The sequence below is a fragment of the Euphorbia lathyris genome, chromosome 2 (assembly GCF_963576675.1).
Source record: "Euphorbia lathyris chromosome 2, ddEupLath1.1, whole genome shotgun sequence".
NCBI lineage: Eukaryota > Viridiplantae > Streptophyta > Magnoliopsida > Malpighiales > Euphorbiaceae > Euphorbia > Euphorbia lathyris.
In genome coordinates, this window is record NC_088911.1 from 112500840 (window position 1) to 112524914 (window position 24075).

The window sequence follows — 24075 nt, forward strand, 5'->3', positions numbered from 1 at the left end:
TGGTAAAGTTGAATTTTCGGGCATTTCCGGACCTAAGTAATTTTTCCCTGAACGGAGAGTGATAGCCTTTACATGCTCTTTCGGATTTTCTTCCGTATGGCTGGGAAGACTTCCCTCTTTGCGGGATGGAATTGATTTAGCAAGTTGTCCAATTTGAACCTCCAAATTATGGATGCTAGATGATTGGTTTTTAATAAGCTGATCGAATTTATTCTCGATCCGTTTAAAACCATCATCGTGATTACTTATTTTTCCGCTCATAGCATCAATAAATTTGTCGATTTTAGAAGATAAAGTGCTAATCGTATCTCTTGATTGATTTTGATAATTGGTTGTACGATTTTGATTAGCATTAGCATTATTATTATTATCTCTCCAGTTAAAGTTAGGATGATTTCTCCATCCAGGATTATATGTATTGGAATAAGGGTTATTAGTTTGGTTTTGTCTTTGGACAAAATTTACCTGTTCAATTTCGCTCATCCCTTCATAATCTACATCCATTTGGATTGGCTAACCATTAGGATCACACGGTGCCATAAACCTATCAATTTTGTGCGATAAGGCAAAAAATTGGGCTTGCAACATCGCAACTGGATCAAGATTCACTATACCTTTAACCGACGACGTAGTTGAGGATGATGGTTTCGCCATTGGTACGTGTCCACGCTCCGCGGGCCACATACTGCTGTTGATTGCCATTTCCTCCAAAAGTTCTCTTGCTTGGGCCGATGTTTTCTTCATGAATAACCCTCCAGACATAGCATCCAATGAACCTCTAGTTGTAGGATTTAATCCATTATAAAATGTTTGAATTAAAAGTTCAGCGGGCAATTGGTGGTGTGGGCATAAACGTTGAAGTTCTTTAAAATGTTCCCAAGCCTCATAAAGAGTTTCATTATCATTTTGAGAGAAAGATGTTAACTCTTTTATGACTCTTGCGGTTTTTGCTAAAGGAAATTTTTTTGATAAAAATGCTTGGGCTAATTGTTCCCAAGTTTCAAATGTTGCGGCTGGCATAGAAGTCAACCACTCTTTGGCTCGATCCTTCAAAGTAAAAGGAAAAAGGCGAAGGTTGATTGCTTCCGCAGTCACATTTGGTATTTTAAAAGTGTCACAAATTTCTAAAAAAATTTATCAAATGGGTGTTAGGATTTTCGTTAGGTAACCCGTAAAATGTTACGTTATTTTGTAACATATTAAGCAATGCTGGCTTGATCTCAAATTGATTTGCATTTATTTGGGGTCTAACTATGCTGTTTGTTACACCGGCCACTCCTGGCCTAGCGTAATCCATAAGCGTAGCCATAATTTCTGGCTCAGTAATTCTAGTTTTTATTAGAGTTTTGTTTTTCTTTTTCTTGTCTTTCTTGTTCTTTTTAAGAGTCTTTTCAATTTCTGGGTCTAGCTGTTTTGGTGGAATGCCTGAACTTCGAGAACTGCGCATGAACTTGAAATTTAGCACGAACCGAAACTACCTTCAAAACAGAATTTGAAAAATAAATATGTTAGTAATTTGAAATAAGTAAAATATAAAATTTTGAATAAGTATAAATAAACCTAGATTCGAAATAAAACATCAAAAATCTAAATTTTTTTCAAAAATTTTGGAGTTCCCCGGCAACGGTGCCAAAAACTTGTTGAGCGATTTCCGCAAGTGCACGGTATACGCTTGTAGTAATAAAAGATATCGATCCCACAGGGAACGTTTTTTAACAAAAACTTATTTTGAGTTGGTTAAATATACTTTTAAGGTTTATAATATGGAAAATCATTAAATCGGATTTGGTTTTGAAATTGCTAGAATGAGAATTAGATTAGAGTATAAAAATGTTAGAAAATACTTCTGATTTAGGAATGAATTTACAAAACAGGAACGTTAAGTTCTTTTAGAAAAGTAAACAAATGTATTCGTTTGCATTAAGCAAAGAAAACAACTTTAAACTTTGTATAAATTATAACGATAAAATAAATGACGGAACCTCTAATTTTTAGGCTTTGAACTGTAGTCAATCCTCATACGGTCGGGTTAGATCGCTACCTTAACCAAATTAAAACTCTACCGAGATATCAATTTGTCTAAGTGTTCAACAAAGTTTCCTTGTAAAGATTTTGAATTAAACTACGTTTTAATGAAAACACCGGCAATCCACTTCAGATCCTTTACCAAAGTGCTGCGTGAAAATCTATCGAATAGAACGGACTTTATTAGATGAAATATAAATTTGATACAAGTTTACAGAGAACAAGAAGCATGAAAACATTTGACGACTTGCAAGTGAACGGGTTGTCAATCCTTTCCTTGGGTTTCGTTAGAGTTTGTCAAACTCAGGGCGGATTCTCTACTCAATCTTCTCGTTGTAACTTCGTAATAGGGATGCGGTCGGTCTCTACCAAAATGTAAACTAATATGAACAAATCTAAACGCTACTGTGTTTGTAATTATTGAATAAACAATGTGTGTACATCATATTGCTTTTTACAGAAATGAAATCTAAATTCTGAATCACTTGACTCGAAATTTCTCCATAAATTCTATACTAATCTATTTCTTCTATATCTCTCCAACTCTCCATCAACTCTTTATTTATAGATGTTGAAGAGTCGTGATTGAAGTGTCGTGTCCATTGTGAAGGATCGTATCCTCTGTGAAGGGACGTTTCTATCCATCCGAACGAACGCGTTTCTTGGAATTAAACATGTGTTCATTGTACTTGGAGGAATTTCTGCACTTACCGAGAATGTCAATTCTCGGCCGAGAATGGGGGAGCAATTATTTGGTCTTCAAACGAAGGGAAGGAGCTGCTGAAAAACGCGTGTCGTGACCGAGAATTTGACATTCTCGATCGCGGCTTTTGTAAATTCTCTACTGAGAATCTTGTTTCCTCAACCGAGAATGTGACATTTTCTTCTGTTTCTGACTTCGTCTTTGTCCTCGTTTAGGTGTAATTGATCTTCGTTGTTTTTGACTCTTTTTGTAGGGTTTTTATTCTGTTTTTAAGCTCTTTTCGTTCCTATTTGGATTTTACCAAATATTTACGTACCTTATAAGAAAGAAACATATTCGAGAGTAAAAGCATTCTAAATAGTTATAAATGGCACAAATTCGTAGCAAAACTGATGTGAATACTAATGATATTTTAGGTATATTTTGGGCTTAACACTGCCCCTCGTGTTGACAACATCTTCATGCTGAGTTTAGAAAAGAAGTTTTCAAAAAATATATGCTTAGTGTCAAAGGAAGATAATTCCTTGCTATGGCATAGGAGACTTGATCATGTAAGCATGGACCTCCTTGCCAAATTAGCAAGAAAGCAATTAGTTGAGGGATTACCCAAACTTAGATTTGAGAATGATCAATTATGCAATGCTTGTCAGCAAGGTAAACAAACCAAAAAAGTCTTTTCAAAGTAAAAATGTAGTCTCAACCAAACGTCCATTAGAGTTACTACACCTGGATCTTTTCGGACCAGTCCAGGCGCTGAGCTTGGGTGGTAAGAGATTTTCCTTGGTCATTGTAGATGAGTTCTCTCGGTACACTTGGGTCAACTTGCTGAGTAGCAAGGATGAAGCTTTTGAGATGTTCTCAACACTGATTATAAAACTTGAAAATGACAAAGACCTAAAATTAGCTCACATCCGAAGTGATAATGGCGGAGAATTCAAAAACCAACAGTTTGATGAATTCTGTGAAGTCAGCGGCATTGACCAAAAATTTTCTGCTCTTAGAACTCCTCAACACAATAGGGTAGTTGAGAGGAAGAACAGAACCTTAGTTGAAATAGCTAGGACAATGTTGAGTGAGAATAGGCTTCCAAAGTATTTCTGGGGTGAAGCTGTCAACACAGCTTGCTATATACTCAATAGGGCTTTAGTTAGACTTATACTTAAGAAAACCCCCTACGAACTTTGGAAAGGACGAAAACCCAACATTGGATACTTTCGTGCCTTTGGTTGCAAGTGCTTTATTTTAAATACTAAAGACAACCTTGCTAAGTTTGATTCTAAAGCTGATGAAGCTATCTTCTTAGGGTACTCAACAAACAGCAAAGCATATAGGGTGTTTAATAAACGAACTCAGGTCGTAGAAGAGTCTGTACATATTGAGTTCGATGAAACTGACCCTGCAGGGAAGATAAGTCAGCCTACCGAAGATGACCCATGCTCAGCTTCCGCTGACCAAATTGGAGCCACTGAGTCACCTCCTCAAGGGATGACCAAAGGTAAAAATGAACCTGAAATTATCTTTGCTGACCAATATAATCCTGCAGAGATTGTTGAAACACCAACTCCTGAAAACTCAACACTGCCAAAAGAGATTAAGACCCCAAGAGGACACTCAGAGAAGTCCATTCTTGATGCTGCTGAGAACACCCTGATGACCAGAAATCAACTCAGGAGATATCTCAGTAATGTTGCGTTCGTCTCAGTTCATGAACCGAAAAACTTCTCGGAAGCTGAGCACGATGAATTCTGGATCAATGTTATACAAGAGGAACTTGATCAATTCAAGAGAAACGAAGTATGGGATCTAGTGCCTAAACCGAAGAATCAAAAGACCATAGGAACAAAGTGGGTATTTCGTAATAAGCTAGATGAACAAGGTAACGTAGTCAGGAGCAAAGCCAGACTTGTAGCTCAAGGTTACGGTCAGTAGGAAGGTATTGACTATGGTGATACCTTTGCACCCGTAGCTAGATTAGAGGCAATAAGAATATTATGTGCATATGCTAGCTTTATGAACTTTAGACTGTTCCAAATGGATGTTAAGAGTGCATTTCTTAATAGAGTTATAAATGAAGAGGTTTATGTTAGTCAGCCTCCAGGGTTTGAGGATCCAAAATTCCCAAACCATGTTTATAAACTCAAAAAGGCTTTATACGGCCTAAAGCAAACACCACGTGCTTGGTATGAAAGGTTGACCAGCTTCCTGCTGACCAGGAACTATGTCAGGGGAAAAACTGACACAACCTTATTCATTAAGAAAAAGGGTAAAGATACCCTGTTGGCACAAATATATGTAGATGATATCATTTTTGGTGCTACTAATGAATCTATGTGCAAGGAATTTAGCAAACAGATGCAGACTGAGTTTGAAATGTCAATGATGGGAGAACTCAACTTCTTCCTTGGACTTCAAATTAAACAAGGCAAGAATGGCATCTTCATTAGTCAGACTAAGTATGCTAAGGAGATATTGAAGAAGTTCGATATGGAAGGTTGTAAGCCAATATCTACCCCAATGGGTACTGACACTGTGCTCTGTGCTGATGAGAAAGGTAAGTCAGTAGACAGCAAATTATATTGAGGTATGATTGGCTCTCTACTCTATCTAACTGCAAGTAGGCCAGATATTCAGTACTCAGTATGTTACTGCGCTAGATATCAAGCTGACCCTAAGGAATCTCATTACATAGCTGTAAAAAGAATCCTTAGATATTTGCAAAGCTCAGTGAATGCAGGTTTATGGTATCCAAACACAAGTGATTTCACACTGATCGGATACACTGACGCTGACTATGGACGAGACAAGCTGGAGCGGAAAAGCACTTCAGGAGGATGTCAATTCCTTGGAAGCTGTTTAGTGTCTTGGTTCAGTAAGAAGCAGTCGTCAGTTGCCCTGTCAACAACTGAAGCTGAGTACATTGCTACTAGAAGCTGTGTTGCACAAGTCCTATGGATCAAGCAACAGCTGGATGATTATGGAGTTGAAACCAAAACGATTAAAGTCAAATGTGACAACAAAAGTGCCATTGACTTATCTAAAAATCCAATCCAACACAGCAGGATGAAGCATGTCAGCATAAGGCATCACTTCATCAGAGATCATGTACTCAAGGGTGAGATCAAGCTGACCTATGTGCCAATAGATGAACAACTTGCGGATATCTTGATGAAGCCACTGGCTCGTGAGCAGTTCAGCATACTAAGGGAAGCTATCAGTATGTCTAATCCTCTTCAATAAATATCTGAGCTAAATGAATATTGAGTGATTATAATATGCCGAGTGATCATTACATGTTGAGTAACTATCATATGCTTAGTAAAACTGAATGCTATAAAATCACTGTATGCTAAGTTGCTATATATATTGAGTGATTACTAAATGCTGAGTTACTTCACATGATATGAATCCCTTCTACACTAAACTCTGCACTCAGAATTCCAAACATTTAGTATCCTAGATGCCGAGTAAGACAACCTACAAAAATTAATGTTTTGCACACGTATTTAAGTAGCCACCTAGGATGACGTAAGCATAATGATTAGAAACCCATGCGCCGAACGTGTCATAAATGTCAGAATTTAAAGCCGTTGAACATTTCAAAACCAAACCGCCATTCTGACCTATCAGATCGACGCGCTCCGACTATAAATAGTGAATGAATTCCCATTAACTTCTCTTTACGCTTGAAACTTATCACACTCGATCTCTCTCTCTCTCAATTCCCTAATCTTCTGCATTTCTCAAATCCTCAAGAACACCATGTCTAGCGATTCCCAGAACAACTCCGGCACGTAATACGCCGACGACTGCTCAGATATAAATCTTGCATCTCCTGCTGAGCAGGAATACGAGGAGACTTCCTCTGAGTCTCAAGGACAAGTTCATGGTCAGCATGACCAATCAACGGGTGAGGTCAGCCCTCACGACCAAAACCCATGTACCGACTAACCAACTTCATCGAAGAAGAAGAAGGAGAAAAAGAACAAGAAACCTAAAGAAAGGACGTTCTCTCCGGTCCTCAAAAACATTAAAACTCTCAAAGTTTTCCATTGTAGTTGGTTCTATAAGAGCTTTGTATAAGCTGAGCAACCCTTCTACGAATGGATATCAAAGAATGGCTGGACCGATCTTTTCTCTCTTCCTGGAACTACTTATTCGTAGTTAGTGAAGGAATTCTACACAAACCTAAGGGTAGCCGATGATGACTGCGACTATATGGTCACGAAAGTCAAGAATAAAGAGTTCACCATCACTCCCTCTTATCTTGCAAAACTGCTCAAACTGAAGGCAGAAGGATCGGAACTCAGGTGCACAAATGACTACCTGCATATTGATTACGAAGCTGAGTTCTGCAAACAAAAGAATCATAAAGGAGAAATCTCTAGTACGAGTATGGGCCAGCCTCAGAAATAAGCCCACTATATCCTGACCAACTATCTATTCCCTAAGGTCAATGCCTCCTCCTCAGCCTCAAACTTCGAATAGTGCTTCATTTGGCACATGTTGAACTACAAACCGCTCAATATGCCGGTCTTTTTAATTGGGGATTTTCATCTCTTTTTAATATGCCGAATATATACAAGAGAAACAGACAAGCAAAACCTTCACCAAGTCAAAAATTCCAAAAGAGAAGCTGTCTGAATACAAAAAGCAAGTTCTTACACCAAATTCCAATCATTGTGCAAAAGTCTAGAGTGAATTGTATTCATCTAAAGTGTTCTTCGTTTTGTGAGAACAATCTTGTATCAATTGTAAAGGGTAGAAGAGTGAAGCTGAGTACTTGGTTATAGTACTCAGTGGTAGAGAAAATCTGAGCACTCGGTTATAGTGTTCAGTGGTTGATAGGATTGAGTAGACGAATAAAGGATGGTACTCTTGCATACTCAATTGCTGTTGTAAATTGTTTGTGCTCTACCTTTAAAGATCTCAATAGTGGATTGAAAAAGCCCGGAGGGATTCTGGGGACTGGACGTAGGCAGTGAAGCCGAACCAGGATAAGTCTGCTGAGTAATCTCTAACCCTTTATCTTGATATATATGTATATGTATGTGTTGCTTGCTTAAATTACTCAGTAAATAATTTGTACAAGCCGACGCTGAGTAATCAGAGTGCTGAGTTGGAAGCTGACCTAAAGTGTTACTTCCTAACTCACAAGTGAAACAACTCTAGTCAGTATTTGATTAAAGCTGTCTCACACTTCATTCAGTCTTGCTGACCTGAAACTGAGTTAAGTTATCAAACATTTAATTAAGTCAGCATTATTACGAGAAAAAGTTATATTAGTTCCTAACCCCCCCTTGGAACTAATCCTATTACGTTATGTTGAAACACCTTTCCACATGATTTTGATTTGACAAAATTATTTAAGTAAATGATAAAAAATATTCTAACACATTAAATTTAAATGCTTTGATTTATTCACACTAATGTGTTTGTTCAATGTTGAGTTTATTGATTTATAAGACATTAAGATAAAAAGTCTAAAGGCCCATAAGTGGAAGTCAAGCCCAAGTCAACAGATCAAGACCTCACGGCCCAAGAAGATAAAACGCAGTCGTATCAAGTGAAACGATGACTCAGCATGAAGAAGGATCGAGAAGCCTTCTAACAAAAGCTTCAAGAGGAAGCTGCTGAGTTGAGCGACAATGCAGTCAGGTCAGTGGCAGAACAAAACCAACTTCTAGACAAAGTATTTATACTTTGGGTAAAGTTCAGAAGGTGCAGGAAGCTGTTTGGAAGACTTTGCCGTAAATGTCAAAACATTATGTTTATCTGACGAAAAGCTGATGAGCACTGCCGTAGACAGAAGATGCAAGAATCTCATTGGCCAACGACACTGAGCACGTCCTGAGTGACAACGATAGGAAGCCGTTAGCCTCCAACGGTTATTTCGAAATTCAAAATTACCGGTGCTTGAAGTGTCACTATATAAAGGCCTCTCAATTGCTTCATTCGATGCAGATCTTCAATTAGTCGAAACGCTGACCAAATTCATACTTGAAGTTTTGTGAGAAAAGCAAAGAAAAATCTTACACCAATTTCCAATCATTGTGTAAAAGTCTAGAGTGATTTCAATCATCTAAAGTGTCTTAGCAATTGTTGTTTAGGACAAACACTTTATCATTTCTAGAAGAATAGAAAGGAGAGGCTGAGTACTCGGTTATAGTACTCATCAGTAGTTATAGGAGTGAGTAGAGGTATAGAGGAAGGTACTCTTGTATACTCAGCTTCTATTGTAAAAGGTTTCGTGCTCTACCTTTAAAGAGCTCAGTAGAGAATTCGAAAAGCTTGGAACGCGTTCCGGGGACTGGACGTAGGTGGAGAGGCCGAACCAGGATATGTCTGCTGAGTAACATATTTCTAACCCTTAAACTCCTTTATATATTGCTTGCTATAAAACTGACTAAGTAACGAACTCACGCTGAGTTGAGTGCACTAAGAAGCTGAGTTCAGGAATAGACTCTAAGTGCTATCTCCTGACTCAAGGAAAGAAACAGACTTAGTCACAAGTTGACTAAGCTTGTGTCTTAAAACTACTTAGTGCCGCTGTGTAAACATTTTCTTAAGAAAAGAAGTCAGCCTTAATGGACAAAATTTTAGATAGTTCCTATCCCCCCCCCCTTGGAACTAACCTTGTCACGTTATAAGGGACCAACAAGTGGTATCAGAGCTTAAAAGCTCACTGAGCAAGATATAACTATCTTGAGCTGATCCCCACAATGGCTGAGAACAACACTCGTTTCCTCCCAGGAAATCGGACAACTCAGATTTTACTTGAGGGACTGTCCATTACTCGGCCTCCTCTGTTCTTCGGGTCTAACTATACCTTTTAGAAGAACAGAATGAAAAACTTCATTCAGGCAACAAATATGAGTGCATGGCTTTCTATAGTCCAAGGCCCATTTGTTCCTGTTGAAACTATTGACGGCCAAACGGTTGTTAAAGCTGAGACTAAGTGGATAGAAGATGATCTCAAGAAGCTACAAAATCATGCTTCGGCTATAAACATGCTTCACTGTGCGTTAGATGCTACAGAGTACAACAAGATTTCAGGTTGTGAGTCAGTGCAGGAGATCTGGAAGAAACTGGAGGTCACCTACGAAGGAACCAACAAAGTTAAGGAGTCCAATATGAACCAGCACATGAGGTTGTACGAGCTTTTTGAAATGAATGATGATGAAGGAATCTCTGACATGAACTCAAGATTCACAAACATAATCAACGAGCTCAAGAGACTTGGCAAGATTTTTAATGAGGAAGAGCAAGTCAAGAAGATACTGAGGAGTCTTCCTAAAAGCTGGCAAGCCAAGAAAACTGCTGTTGAGGAAGCTCAAGACTTAACCACCTACAAGTATGATGAACTCATTGGCTCGCTGCTGACCCATGAGATCTCAATGAAGAACTTTGAGGTGAAGGAGAAGTCTGAAGACAAGAAGCAAAAGTCTCTTATCATGAAAGCTGACTCCACTGATGGGAGCTCAACAGACGATGAAGAAATGGCAATGTTCACTAGAAAGATGAAAAGGCTGTTCAGAAAGAATGATAAATATTCCAAGAAGCCTTACAAGAAGTTTGACAAGTACAAAGCTGAGTCCAGTGATAGCAAGTACAAGAAGGACAGCTCAAAGCCCATTACATGCTTTGAATGTCATCAAACTGGCCATATCAAATCGAGCTGTCCTACCTTGAGGAAGGAAAGGAAGAACGGCAAGAAGGCAATGGTGGCAACCTGGAGTGATAGTGATGAGTCACCATCATCAGAAGCTGATGCCACTGAGTCAGCAAAGATCTGCTTCATGGCAGATGAGCTTGCTGAGCCTTGTGTTTCTGAGCATGCTGACCCCTCCATTGCATCTAACGATGAGGTACACTCAACTGAGGTAATATCACTACCCTTGCTCAGAAATGAAATGATTAATGCCCTGAGTGACCTCTACACACTTGTCAAAAAGTGTAACAAGAAGGTTAGAGCACTCAGCAGGCGATGTGACGAGATTGAAGAGGTCAGACTGAGTGACCTTCGATATCTTCTCCAAGACAACTCAACTTTGCATAGCAACGTAGAAATTATGCAAAAGTTTGTCTCTGAGGTCCAATCAGATTCTAAGAAACTGAAAAAAGACGTCACATCTATTCAGAACCAACTCAAGGTTCCGAATAAAAGAAATATTCCTCTGAACACTCAGTACCGAAGTACTAGTCAGCAGAGATGGAATTCTCAGCGCAATGTCCAGTGTGACTTCTGTGGGAAGAAAGGACACACCACAAAGGTGTGCTGGCATGCTCAGCACTAGGGTGCTGACCAGTCAGTGAGATATCCTAAACGGAAGGTCAGCTGTGACTTCTGTGGGAAAAATGAACACACTGTCCAAGTGTGTCGTCATAAGATTAAATATGATGCTTTACCTACTGAGCGTAACAAACAAGGACCCAAAAAGACTTGGGTACCTAAAGATAACTAGCTATATTGCAGGTAAGCCTGAGGTGTGCTGAGAAGTCAAAGATGTGGTACATTGACAGCGCATGCTCGAGGCATATGACTGGTGATGAAACTCAGTTCATCACATTTGTGCGTAAACGAGGTGGAAGCGTAAGTTTCGGAGACAACAAAAAGGGTAAGATAGTAGGGTCAGGAACCGTTGGTGGTAATCCTACTATTGAGTCAGTCTCCCTAGTCAGCGGACTCAAATATAACTTACTCAGCGTAGCTCAGCTATGTGATAATGGGAGAAAAGTTATATTTGATGACACTGGATGTAAAATATTCGAGGGTAAAACAAATGAGTTGATTTTAACTGCCCCTCGTATTGATAATGTATTTATGCTGAATTTAGAAAAGAAATTTTCAAAGACTGTATGCTTAGTGTCAAAGGAAGAAAATTCCTGGCTATGGCACAAGAGACTTGGTCATGTAAGCATGGACCACCTGGCCAAATTAGCAAGAAAGCAATTAGTTGAGGGACTGCCAAAACTTAAGTTCGAAAAAGATCAATTATGCAACGCTTGTCAAGCTGGAAAACAAACCAAACAATCTTTTCATAGTAAAAACATTATCTCAACTAAGCGTCCATTAGAGTTGCTACACTTGGATCTCTTCGGTCCAGTCCAGCCGCTGAGCTTGGGTGGTAGAAGATTTTCCTTGGTCATTGTAGATGACTTTTCTCGGTACACTTGGATCATCTTGCTGAGTAGCAAGGATGAAACCTTTGAGATGTTTTCAACTTTAGTAAGAAAACTTGAAAATGATAAAGACCTTAAGTTAGCTCACATCCGAAGTGATAATGGTGGAGAATTAAAAAACCAACAGTTTGTTGAATTCTGTGAAGCCAATGGCATTGACCATAATTTCTCTGCTCCTAGAATGCCTCAACAGAATGGGGTTGTTGAAAGGAAAAACAAAACATTGGTTGAAATAGCCAGGACAATGCTGAGTGAGCATAGGCTTCCAAAGTACTTTTGGGGAGAAGTTGTCAACACAGCTTGTTACATACTTAATAGGGCTCTAGTCAGACCCATATTATAGAAGACTCCCTACGAACTTTGGAAAGGACGAAAGCCCAACATTGGATACTTTCGCGCCTTCGGCTGTTGATAGGGGTCAAAAACCCTTATCTTTGGGTACGGTTTTAGGACGGTTTTTAGTGTAATTTCATGAATAAGCGAGCAATTCTCGCATTTATATGCCTTTGTGTGAGTTAGTTAGGAATTGGAAATGTTTTATTAACTTTTTGTTGTTTAGGCTCGTTTTCTGATCATTTTAGGCAAATAAGGCCAAAATGGCATGTATGTTATAATTCCATTATCTTTTATAGCTAATTGATTCGCCAAAAGTCGCACCAAACGGAGCGTTTGCTTAAAATGAGCGATTGACGGGTCAATTTAGCCTCGAGACTAATGTTATTTGGAGTTTTTGTGCATGCGCAGGGATAAATTCGGGCGAAAATTACATCGTGGAACATCGAGCAAACGTGCGGAAGCGTGCAGGGCAAAACGGCTCGTCGAACTGGCCTTTTTAGGCCAGCTCGCCGAGATGGCTATGTCAGCTCGCCGAGCAGGCCTCCAGGGGCCTGCTCGGGCGAGCTGGGGGCCTGCAAGGGCCAGCGCGCCCTGCTCGGCGAGCTGACCTGCGGGAATTGGTCAAAATAAGCAGTTTTGACCCCACGACTCCACGACCGGTCCCACGACTTCCCACCTGCATAAGGATACGAAATAGGTCAAAAAGAGGGCCCGAGCTACAATTATAAATAGAACTTTTTCATTGTAAAGTAGATATGTTTCATTATTGTAATTTACTTTAGCTTTCCCCTTGAAATTCCTCTCCATCTCCTCCATCTTCTTCAACCTCCATTGAAGCTCCTTCAAAGCTGTTCTCCGAGGAATATTCAAGGTCCGTCCTTAAGACCTAGGAAGCTGGCTGCAGAGTAGACAGGTTCCCTGAAAGGGATTTTCGTATCTCCTTTTATCTTTCCTTGTTTGTACTCTTTGATACAGTCTATGAATCCTAGGCTAATTATATCATGTGACATTGTTCTTCGCCTTTAATAATATTTTAGCTCTTGTTTTGTTCTATGATTATTTGTTTAATCTTTGTCTTACGCTTTATTCAATTGGTTTAACTCATTCAAAAGCCCCAAAATCGAGTAGGCACATATTGTGAGCTGAATCTGACCTAGTCAGAGCCTAGGAGATTGACGACCTCTTAGTTGATTAAGCCCAAATTGCTGAGCCTTAGACCTAGTTTCGGCCTTACAAGGGAATCACGCACTAGGAACTTCAGGAGGGTAAGTAGGGTTAATCGCCTTGAATACAAGTGACTTAGATTAGGTTTTTAATCAATAGACCTAATAACCTAACTTCATTATTATCGTTCATACCATGTTCCTTCGGGTAATTGCATTAGTGAAAGATCACCTAGTAGTAGTATAACTTAATTAGGAGTAGTTTAACTTAATTAGGCGTAGAATAACTTAGTTAGACTTAGATAACTTAGCTAGGAGTAGTATAATTCAACCTAGGAGTAGATTAACTTAAGCAAAACCAAACTCAAAACCCCCAAAGCCTAGATAACACCTGAGACCAAGTAGCTCGATACTTGTGGTAAATAAGTCCTGTGGATTCGATACCTGGACTTTCCAGATTTATTACTTGATAACGACGGGGTACACTTATCCCTTAGTGAGCCTTGCGGTACCGAACGCCGTGAGGCGCATCAAGTTTTTGGCGCCGTTGCCGGGGATTTATTTCTTCTATAATATCGAACCAAAGGTCGATTTGTTAGTTTAGGCATTCGTTTATGAATATCCTTTGTAATAAAAATAAGAAAAACAAAGAAATATGTTGCATTTTTTTTTTTTCAAAATTTTCGAGTCCAAAATAAATGTTCGATGGCAAGTTGATCAATTAATTCAGTAAAAAATGGGAGTTAGTACTCGATTTCCTTGATTTGATGCCATCTAACAAATCCAATTGAATTATTTACTTATTTTCAAAGTTTTTCAAAGTGAATTTTCAAGTTCAACTAACTCATTTTTAAAATAGAAATATCATTTTAGATAAAAAAGTTGCTAAAACCCGGGTTTTTTCGATGAAAATCGAAAATTTTATATCGTTTATACCTGTTTATATATAATTCTTTACACTCTTTTATACTTGTTAAAATTTTGTATTCATAGCTGTAAAAACTGGCTTATCAACTTTTGTGCTAGAACTTTACTTTTTCTCAGCATTCTCTGATCAATGAATTGGCAAGAAAGAGTCGAGTGGCAAGCTCAAAAGTTTACTATACCATCAAGACAATACATTCGTACCCTGGAGAATGAGGCTCCCAATCCCTCCATGGCCGACTTAAATAAGAAAATGGATATCTTGATGGCGAAACTGAGCCTCAACACAAATGAAAGTGTAAGTTTTGTGGGTAATCACCAAAGGTATAATTCTAACCCCAATTCTTACAGCTTTTATTGTAGTGATTGGCGGAGACCTCAACACTCAAATCTGTCCTACGGGAACCCTAACATGTTGAGGCCTCCAAATAGGTTTGTTAATGACATAGGGAAAACGAATTGGGAATGTTCCCTTACGAACAAGCAAGCCAAGTTCCTCCATAACCCTCTAGCTCACGAGATGAGGTGCTGTCCCTTTTGAATGGAATATCAGCCCGACTTACAATCAACGAGGAGGTTTGCAAGGACTTGAGCAACCAATTGGCTCAAATAAACCATGAGATGCAAGAGCAATCCCGAGATGCTCTCCCAGGCATAAAGGAAAACATAGAAATCCCACAAAGGGAATCAGCTCAAGCCATCTCCTTGAGGAACGACAAAAAGGTAGAACCAAGCCCACTGTCACATGCATCACTCAAGGTAAGTGAGGAATCGGAAGTGGTAAGCAACCCCGGTTCAAAACCTAAAATCCTAAATCATGTGATAGAAATAAATGATCAGATTGAAGCTTGTGTATATGAACTACCTTTTCCTCAGAAGTTAGAAAAGTTTGGATTTACTCCTTGTTCAAAAGTTTTCATTCTCTTCGACCTACCAAGAGAATCCAAAAGGGAGCAAACCAAACGTTTTCATAATCTATTTAAATTTGGCCTCTTGTTTTTATTTAACTCATTTGAGGCTCCTAATCCGTTTTGTAGGTACGGATTATTTGTTAAGGAATTCGAGTTCCTAACGCGGATAGAAGCTTATACTTAGGAAGGAACTCTACGTCGAGCTAACCGACTATGAAAGTAACGCTTCTTGGGAGGCAACCCAAGTTCGGATTAAACTTTTTCTAGGTTTGTTTTTCTTTTTAATAAATTTTATAGATATACTTTTAGGTTGGTTTAGTTCATTTAGGTTTTTATTTTCAGTGTTCGGTTTAAATTAAAATTAAAAAAAAATCGTAATTTCGCCCCGGGAGGCCCAGCTCGGGCGAGCTGGGCACTGCCGCGCAGCCCACCGGGCACCCCTGCTCGGCCGAGATAAGCAACATTTCGGGATTTTTTCCGAACGGAGCTGAAAAAAAATATATATAAATAAATAAATAATAATAAAAATTTGGCACCGCAAATCATCAAGTTTTTGGCGATTGCGATAAAATCAGTAAGTTGTCTTCTCCATCCTAACTTCTTGCACATGTGTTTTATGGTTTTAGATGCAATGTTGGAACTTATTGCATACTTTAAGTGTGAGGAGGAGGGGTAGACAAACTTACAAAAATTTGTATAATTTTTAAATTTTTGTTGCGTCGTGTCTAGCTTAGTTAAACGCTTTCGGGTTTTATTTATGTTTCTGCATGCTTAGGACCTAAAACCGTGAGCCTCCTTCGAATCTAAACTTCGTTATTTGTCATTGAGGGCTGAGAACCGAATCTAAGATTGCATGACAACTAGTTTAGGTGTAGGACACAATCCTTATATCTGTAAAAGCATGAGCTAAAGTTTGCATTTAGACCCTACTTTTGAAGAAATGCTAAAATCATTACTTAGGTAGATTACTTAAGAATTGAAGGCATGTGATGTTAAACTTGAGTTTGGGGAGAACTAGTAAACACAAAATTGAAACCCAAAGAATTGTGAGTTGAATTTGAGCCTAAGAGCGAACATCAAAAAGCTCTTTTTCTTGACATTTTTGTGTGAATGCTTTGACTTGTGGAAAGATTACAGATTTTGCACCTAATACTGTGTTGAACCTACATGCAATGATTTGAGATGATAAACGATGAATCAGCCTTATTAGAATTAACCCTTTTATTTACCTTATTTTCTCTTTTTCATCCACTCTAGGAAGCCCCTTTGAGCCTATATTTTTTTTGTAGTTTGTAGATTTTTCTTTCGTCCTAACCCAATTTTTGCAAACCATCACTTGGTTTGTTACTTAACCCGAGTCTTTGCGAAGCTCGCATCGAGCCTTTGTTTTCTTCTAGCGCTTTATCTTTGTTTATGGCATCATAGTAGCAAGCCAAAAGGCTAAGAAGTGAATGAGCATCACTATTCAAAAAAAAAAGAAAAAGAAAAGAGAGAAAAAGAAAAACAGAAAAAGAAAAGAAAAGAGACGAACAAAAGAAGGAGAACTCTATCTCCCAGTTCTTAAAATTAGAACGTCCCAGAAAAGAAAAAAAATATATATGTAAATAAAAAGCTCAATCACTTCACAATTTGCTAAAGCCATCTTTAAACTTTGTTTTTCTAGCGCTAGAACTCCTAACCCTTGTTGTACCTTTAACCATCTAACCACATTACAACCCCAATTCGAGGCTGTTTTTGATATCATCGGAGTCATGTAGCATAGTAGAGGAACTCGGATGAACGTGCAAAATCAACGTAATCCTAAGCAAGAACATAAGCCGAGAGTAAACATTTTAGCCACCAAAATTGTGTGAATTGAGTGAACTACCTATGGTGAGGTGTTTTATTTAGCTATCCCTTTAAGCTCGTTTAATTGAACATGTGTCCTTTTTCTTAAAACATATGACCTATGATAATTGAAATGCGGCTTTTGGATATCGTGTCTCTACTTTGTATTTCCGAATGCATGTAATTACAGATGCTCGAAATTGTGTCAAGCACCTAGTCAAACCGGGAGGTTTTCTAGCTTGCTTGTGATTGCGGGTTTAGTTTTTTAGTTTACTTGGGGACAAGTAAAGTTTTAAGTGCGAGGAGGTTTGATAGGGGTCAAAAACCCCTATCTTTGGGTACAGTTTTAGGACGGTTTTTAGTGTTATTTCATTAATAAGCGAGCAATTCTCGCATTTATATGCCTTTGTGTGAGTTAGTTAGGAATTGGAAATGTTTTATTAACTTTTTGTTGTTTAGGCTCGTTTTATGATCATTTTAGGCAAATAAGGCCAAAATGGCATGTATGTTATAATTCCGTTATCTTTTATAGCTAATTGATCCGCCAAAAGTCGCACCAAACGGAGCGTTTGCATAAAATGAGCGATTGGCGGGTCAATTTAGCCTCGAGACTAATGTTATTTGGAGATTTCGTGCATGCGCAGGGATAAATTCGGGCGAAAATTACATCGTGGAATATCGAGCAACCGTGCGGATGCGTGCAGGGCAAAACGGCTCGTCGAACTGGCCTTTTTAGGCCAGCTCGCCGAGCTGGCTATACCAGCACGCCGAGCAGGCCTCCAGGGGCCTGCTCGGGCGAGCTGGCCATGCCAGCTCGTGACGAGCTGGCCTTTGGGCCAGCTCGTCGAGCAGCGCGCCCTGCTCGGCGAGCTGACATGCGGGAATTGGTCAAAATAAGCAGTTTTGACCCCACGACTCCACGACCGGTCCCATGACTTCCCACCCGCATAAGGATACGAAATAGGTCAAAAAGAGGGCCCGAGCTACAACTATAAATAGAACTTTTTCATTGTAAAGTAGATATGTTTCATTATTGTAATTTACTTTAGCTTTCCCTTTGAAATTCCTCTCCATCTCCTCCATCTTCTTCAACCTCCATTGAAGCTCCTTCAAAGCTATTCTCTGAGGAATATTCAAGGTCCGTCCTTAAGACCTAGGAAGCCGGCTGCAGAGTAGACAGGTTCCCTGAAAGGGATTTTCGTATCTCCTTTTATCTTTCTTTGTTTGTACTCTTTGATACAGTCTATGAATCCTAGGCTAATTATATCCTGTGACATTGTTCTTCGCCTTTAATAATATTTTAGCTCTTGTTTTGTTCTATGATTATTTGTTTAATCTTTGTCTTACGCTTTATTCAATTGGTTTAACTCATTCAAAAGCCCTAAAATCGAGTAGGCACATATTGTGAGCCGAATCTGACCTAGTCAGAGCCTAGGAGATTGACGACCTCTTAGTTGATTAAGCCCAAATTGCTGAGCCTTAGACCTAGTTTCGGCCTTACAAGGGAATCACGCACTAGGAACTTCAGGAGGGTAAGTAGGGTTAATCTCCTTGAATACAAGTGACTTAGATTAGGTTTTTAATCAATAGACCTAATAACCTAACTTCATTATTATCGTTCATACCATGTTCCTTCGGGTAATTGCATTAGTGAAAGATCACCTAGGAGTAGTATAACTTAATTAGGAGTAGTTTGACTTAATTAGGCGTGGAATAACTTAGTTAGACTTAGATAACTTAGCTAGGAGTAGTATAATTCAACCTAGGAGTAGATTAACTTAAGCAAAACCAAACTCAAAACCCCCAAAGCCTAGATAACACTTGAGACCAAGTAGCTCGATACTTGTGGTAAATAAGTCCTGTGGATTCGATACCTGGACTTTCCAGATTTATTACTTAATAATGACGGGGTACACTTATCCCTTAGTGAGCCTTGCGGTACCGAACGCCGTGAGGCGCATCAGCTGTAAATGTTTTATTCTAAATACCAAAGACAGCCTTGCTAAGTTTGATTCAAAAGCTGATGAAACTATCTTTTTAGGCTACTCAACAAACAGCAAAGCATATAGAGTTTTCAATAAACGAACTCAGGTCCTAGAAGAGTCAGTAAACGTTGAGTTCGATGAAACTAACCCTATAGGAAAAGATAAGCAGCTGACTGAGGATGATCCATACTCAGCACCCGATGACCAAGAAACAGCCACTGAGTCACTACCTCAAGGGCTGACCAAAGGTAAAAGCGAAACTCAAATTGTTTTCACTGACCAATCTATACCTGCAGAGATTGTTGAAACACAACCAGCTCAAGACATCACTCTTCCAAAAGAGATCAGAATACCAAGAGGACACTCAGAAAGTGCCATTCTTGATGCTGCTGAAAACATCCTGATGACAAGAAATCAACTCAGGAGATACCTCAGCAACGTAGCATTCGTATCAGTTCAGGAACCAAAGAACTTCGCTGAAGCTGAGCATGATGAGTTCTGGATGAGTGCAATGCAAGAAGAACTTGATCAATTCAGAAGAAATGAAGTATGGGACTTAGTGCCAAATCCAAGAAGCCAGAAGACCATAGGAACAAGATGGGTCTTCCGCAACAAGCTGGATGAACAAGGGAACGTAGTCAGGAACAAAGCAAGACTTGTAGCTCAGGGCTATAGTCAGCAAGAAGGTATTGACTACGGTGAGACCTTCGCCCCAGTGGCAAGGCTAGAGGCTATAAGAATTTTATGTGCATATGCAAGTTATATGAACTTTAAATTGTTTCAAATGGATGTTAAGAGTGCATTCCTTAATGGAGTTATAAACGAGGAAGTCTATGTTCATCAGCCTCCAAGGTTTGAGGATCCTAAGTTCCCAAACCACGTTTATAAGCTCAAAAAGGCTCTGTATGGTCTCAAGCAAGCACCACGTGCTTGGTATGAGAGGCTGACCAGTTTCCTGCTGACTAGAAATTATGTCAGAGGTAAAGCTGATACAACCTTATTCATTAAGAGGAAGGGTAAAGATACCCTATTGGCACAGATATATGTCGATGACATTATTTTTGGTGCCACTAACGGGTCCATGTGCAAGGAATTTAGTAAGCAGATGCAGACTGAGTTTGAAATGTCAATGATGGGAGAACTCAACTTCTTCCTTGGACTTCAAATCAAACAAGGGAAAAATGGCATCTTCATCAGTCAAACTAAGTATGCTAAGGAAATATTGAAGAAGTATGAACTTGAGAATTGCAAGTCAATATCTACCCCTATGGGCACTGACACTGTCCTCTGCGCTGATGAAAATGGTAAGTCAGTAGACAACAAATTGTACCGAGGTATGATTGGTTCTCTACTCTACTTAACTGCTAGTAGGCCGGACATTCAGTTCTCAGTATGTTATTGTGCTAGATATCAATCTAACCTTAAGGAATCTCATTACATAGCTGTAAAAAGAATCCTTAGATATTTGCAAGGCTCAGTGAATGCAGGTTTGTGGTATCTCAATACTCATGATTTCACACTCATTGGATACACTAACGCTGACTACGGACGAGACAAGCTTGAACGAAAAAGCACCTCAGGAGGATGCCACTTCCTTGGAAGCTGTCTTGTGTCCTGGTTCAGCAAGAAGCAGGCGTCAGTAGCCCTGTCAACCACTGAAGCTGAGTACATTGATGCTGGAAGCTGTGTTGCTCAAGTCCTATGGATTAAGCAACAGCTTGAAGATTATGGCGTTCAGACTAAAACAATTGAAGTCAAATGTAATAACAAGAGTGCCATTGACCTATCAAAGAACCCAATCCAGCACAGCAGGATGAAGCACGTCAGCATAAGACATTACTTCATCAGAGATCATGTACTCAAGGGAGAGATCAAGATGACCTATGTCCCAATGGATGAGCAGCTTACTGATATCTTCACAAAGCCACTGGCTCGTGAGCAATTCAACATACTTAGAGAAGCCACTGGTATGTTTAATCCTCTTCAGTAAATTCCAAGTATAATATGTGATATATGCATGCTGAGTAGATATACACGCTGAGTGGTTATCTTAAGCTGAGCTACTAAGTATACGAATTATTCCTTTGCGTAACACTGACTACTCAGAACTTTGAACGTTTGGAATCCTTAACACTGAGTAAAGATCCGTTGCAAAATTTAATGCAAAACACGCGAATTAAATAGCCACCTAGGATGACGTAAGCGCAATAATTAGAAAATACATGCGCCGAATGTGTCATAAATGCCAGAATCTTTATCGATTGAGTATCTCGAGGTCAAACAGCCACCTCAACGCTTCAGATCAACTCGACACCTCTATAAATAGTGGACGATTTCCCACTTTTACCTCTTTACGCTTAGAAATCTCTGGTATTCAAATACTCTTCTCTAAAAATTCCCAAACTTCTCAAACTTCTCTAAGAATCATGTCTAACGATTCTCAGAACGTCTCCGGTGCCGGTTACTACGACAACCGCTTCGATGAAAACCCTCGATCTCCTACTCAGCAGGAACATAGTGAGACTCCCACCAAGTCTCAAGAAACTAGTCAGCGTGACCACTCAAAGGTCACTACACCGAGGAAGAAAACCAAGGCTGACCAAGCCACCTCCTCGAAAGGGAAACAAAAACAGGATAAGGCAAAGAAACCCGTGGAACGCACCTACTCCCTAGTCTACGAGAGCGTAAGAGGGTGTAAGTTTGACCACTCTCGATGGTTTTCAAAGGGATTTGTGGAAGCTGAGCAACCCTTCTGTGAGTGGATCACAAAGAACGGCTGGACCGAGCTGTTCTCAGTTCGAGAAGCTACATATCCTGAGTTAGTGAAGGAATTCTACGCTAACCTAAGAGCCACTGATGATAACCGGGACTACATGGTCACCAAGGTTCGAGGGAAGGACATCTTCATCAACCCTGCTTACCTTGCCTCACTGCTCAAACTGAAAAACGAAGGAGCTCAACTCAGAAAATCAGGTGACCAAGATAAGATTGAGTATTCCGCTGAGTTCTGTAAACCTCCTGGTCATATAGGGGAAATTTTGAGTACCTCCATGGGTCAACATCAAACGATGGCCCACTACATACTGACCAATTTCCTCTTTCCTAAGGTCAACTCCACCAACTCAGCGTCAAACTTTGAGCAGTGCTTCATCTGGCACATGCTGACCTATAAGCCGATCAACATGCTAGTCTTTATAATCGGCGGATTTCAAAGAAGTACTGGAACCCTTAGGTTAGGCTCCATTATCACCAGAATCCTCAAAGATCACCGGGTGAGCTTGGTTGAGGAAATCCACACCTGGGGCACAGAAATCACTGCAGCTGCATTGTTTGGTCTATTCTATGATCAACCAATTGTGCCCAAGAAAGGAAAAGGGGCCGCTGTTCAGGAAACCGAGGGGATGCATACCCGAAAAGGGAAGAAGGGAAAGCAAGTTCAAGCTGACAAACAGGACAGAAAGAGAAAAGCTGTTCAGAACTCTTCAAAAGATGCTGCTTCTCCACCGAAGAAAGTTCAGTTTGTGTCCAGAGGAACAAAGCCTCAAGTTGCACAAGGTCAAGCTGAGCCTAAGTCAGCAGAAAACCTCAAAAGGCAAGCTGAGCCTGAGGAAGAATGAGAAAAAGAGGACACTACTGATGGGCAACCACTTAGGAAGAAGAAGAAAATCTCTTCTGGGTTAAGTCCTATCAACGTAGCCCCACTTGGAGTCGTCATTTCTGAAGACTCTCATTATGTGCGAAGTCGGGGCATTGTTCTTGAGAAAAATCCCACTGACCAAGATCAAGAAGAATTGGGTGGTCAGTTTGATGCTGAGGAGACAGCAAATGTTGAGCAACATGAGCCATCAGATGTTGACCAACATGAAACAACCTACACTGAGCAGGTTGACGAAGAAGCTGAGCCAACAGCAAAGGATCACACTGATCAAGGGGCAACTTCTCCTGCTGACTCTATTGAGTCCATTCCTGCTGACCCCTCTCCTCAAAAGACTAAGAAATTAAGGAGACTTAAGAAGAAGGCACATAGATCCCCTGTTATTGACCTTATGGGTGACTCACCTCTGCGGGATCCAATCACTGACCTATCAGATATGCAATTTAAGTTCTTCTCAAATCCCACTGAGTCTCCACCAGAGCAACAGGAAAAGCAAGTCGCTGTTTCTCAGCCTAAGGAACATGCCAACTCAACTGCTCCTTTAAGCCAAGGTGATACCGAGCAAGTGCTCGAAGTTCCTGCTCCTCAACACACTGAGATAGCTAAGGAAATACCTGCTCAGGTCAGTGCTGAAACACCTCAACCTCCTCAAACCAGTCAGCTTCAGCCTGACTATGAGCAAGTAGATAATTCTACCGATCATCCTCTTCCACAAACACAAGTGCAGAATATCAACCAGTCAGCTCCTGCTGGAAATATCCACTCAAGACCAGCCGTTGATCATGCTGGCACTTCTAATATTGAGCAGAACCACAATGTATGCAACTTCTGCTGAAGTTCATCAACTCTTCAACCAGCTTCACACTGAGCAAGCCAGAACAAATGAGCAACTCTCTTCCTCCTCCCAATGCTCCATTGAGCAAATTAGTGAGGCTGTCCGTCTACTCAACTTGAGTAAGGAAGAGATGGAAACTGACCAACTCAAGATGAATGAAATTTTGAGGTACTCTCGAGTCACTTTCAACCATGTGCGCCATTCAAATGTTCAACGTCAGTATTTTGACTCGGCTTTGCTAAAGATGTTTCATCAAGCCTTTGCCATGCTGACTGACAGTATAACCTGGGTTGGAAAGTCTCAAGCATACATCCTGAGTATGCTCAGTGCCTCGGCTATCAGGATTCCACGTTCTATCTTGGATGAGGGTGTTCCTGTTTTTGATGGCATCAATGAAAGCACGCGCAGGCTTAAGGCATTCTCTGGCCGATTAACTCGTGCTGCCATCGACGACACCTTCATTCTTCCTCCTCCCAATGCTGACAAAACGGGGGAGAAAGAACAAGCTCAAAGAACTCAACAATCAGGAGA

At 40.0% G+C, this 24075-nt stretch overlaps 1 non-coding gene across 1 annotated transcript; it reads left to right on the forward strand.

Moving 5' to 3' along the window:
* The first annotated feature begins 832 nt into the window (after positions 1–832).
* Positions 833–939, forward strand: LOC136221179 (small nucleolar RNA R71). The gene has a single exon (XR_010684962.1). It is a non-coding gene; the product is annotated as a small nucleolar RNA R71 (small nucleolar RNA).
* Positions 940–24075: the final 23136 nt, after the last annotated feature.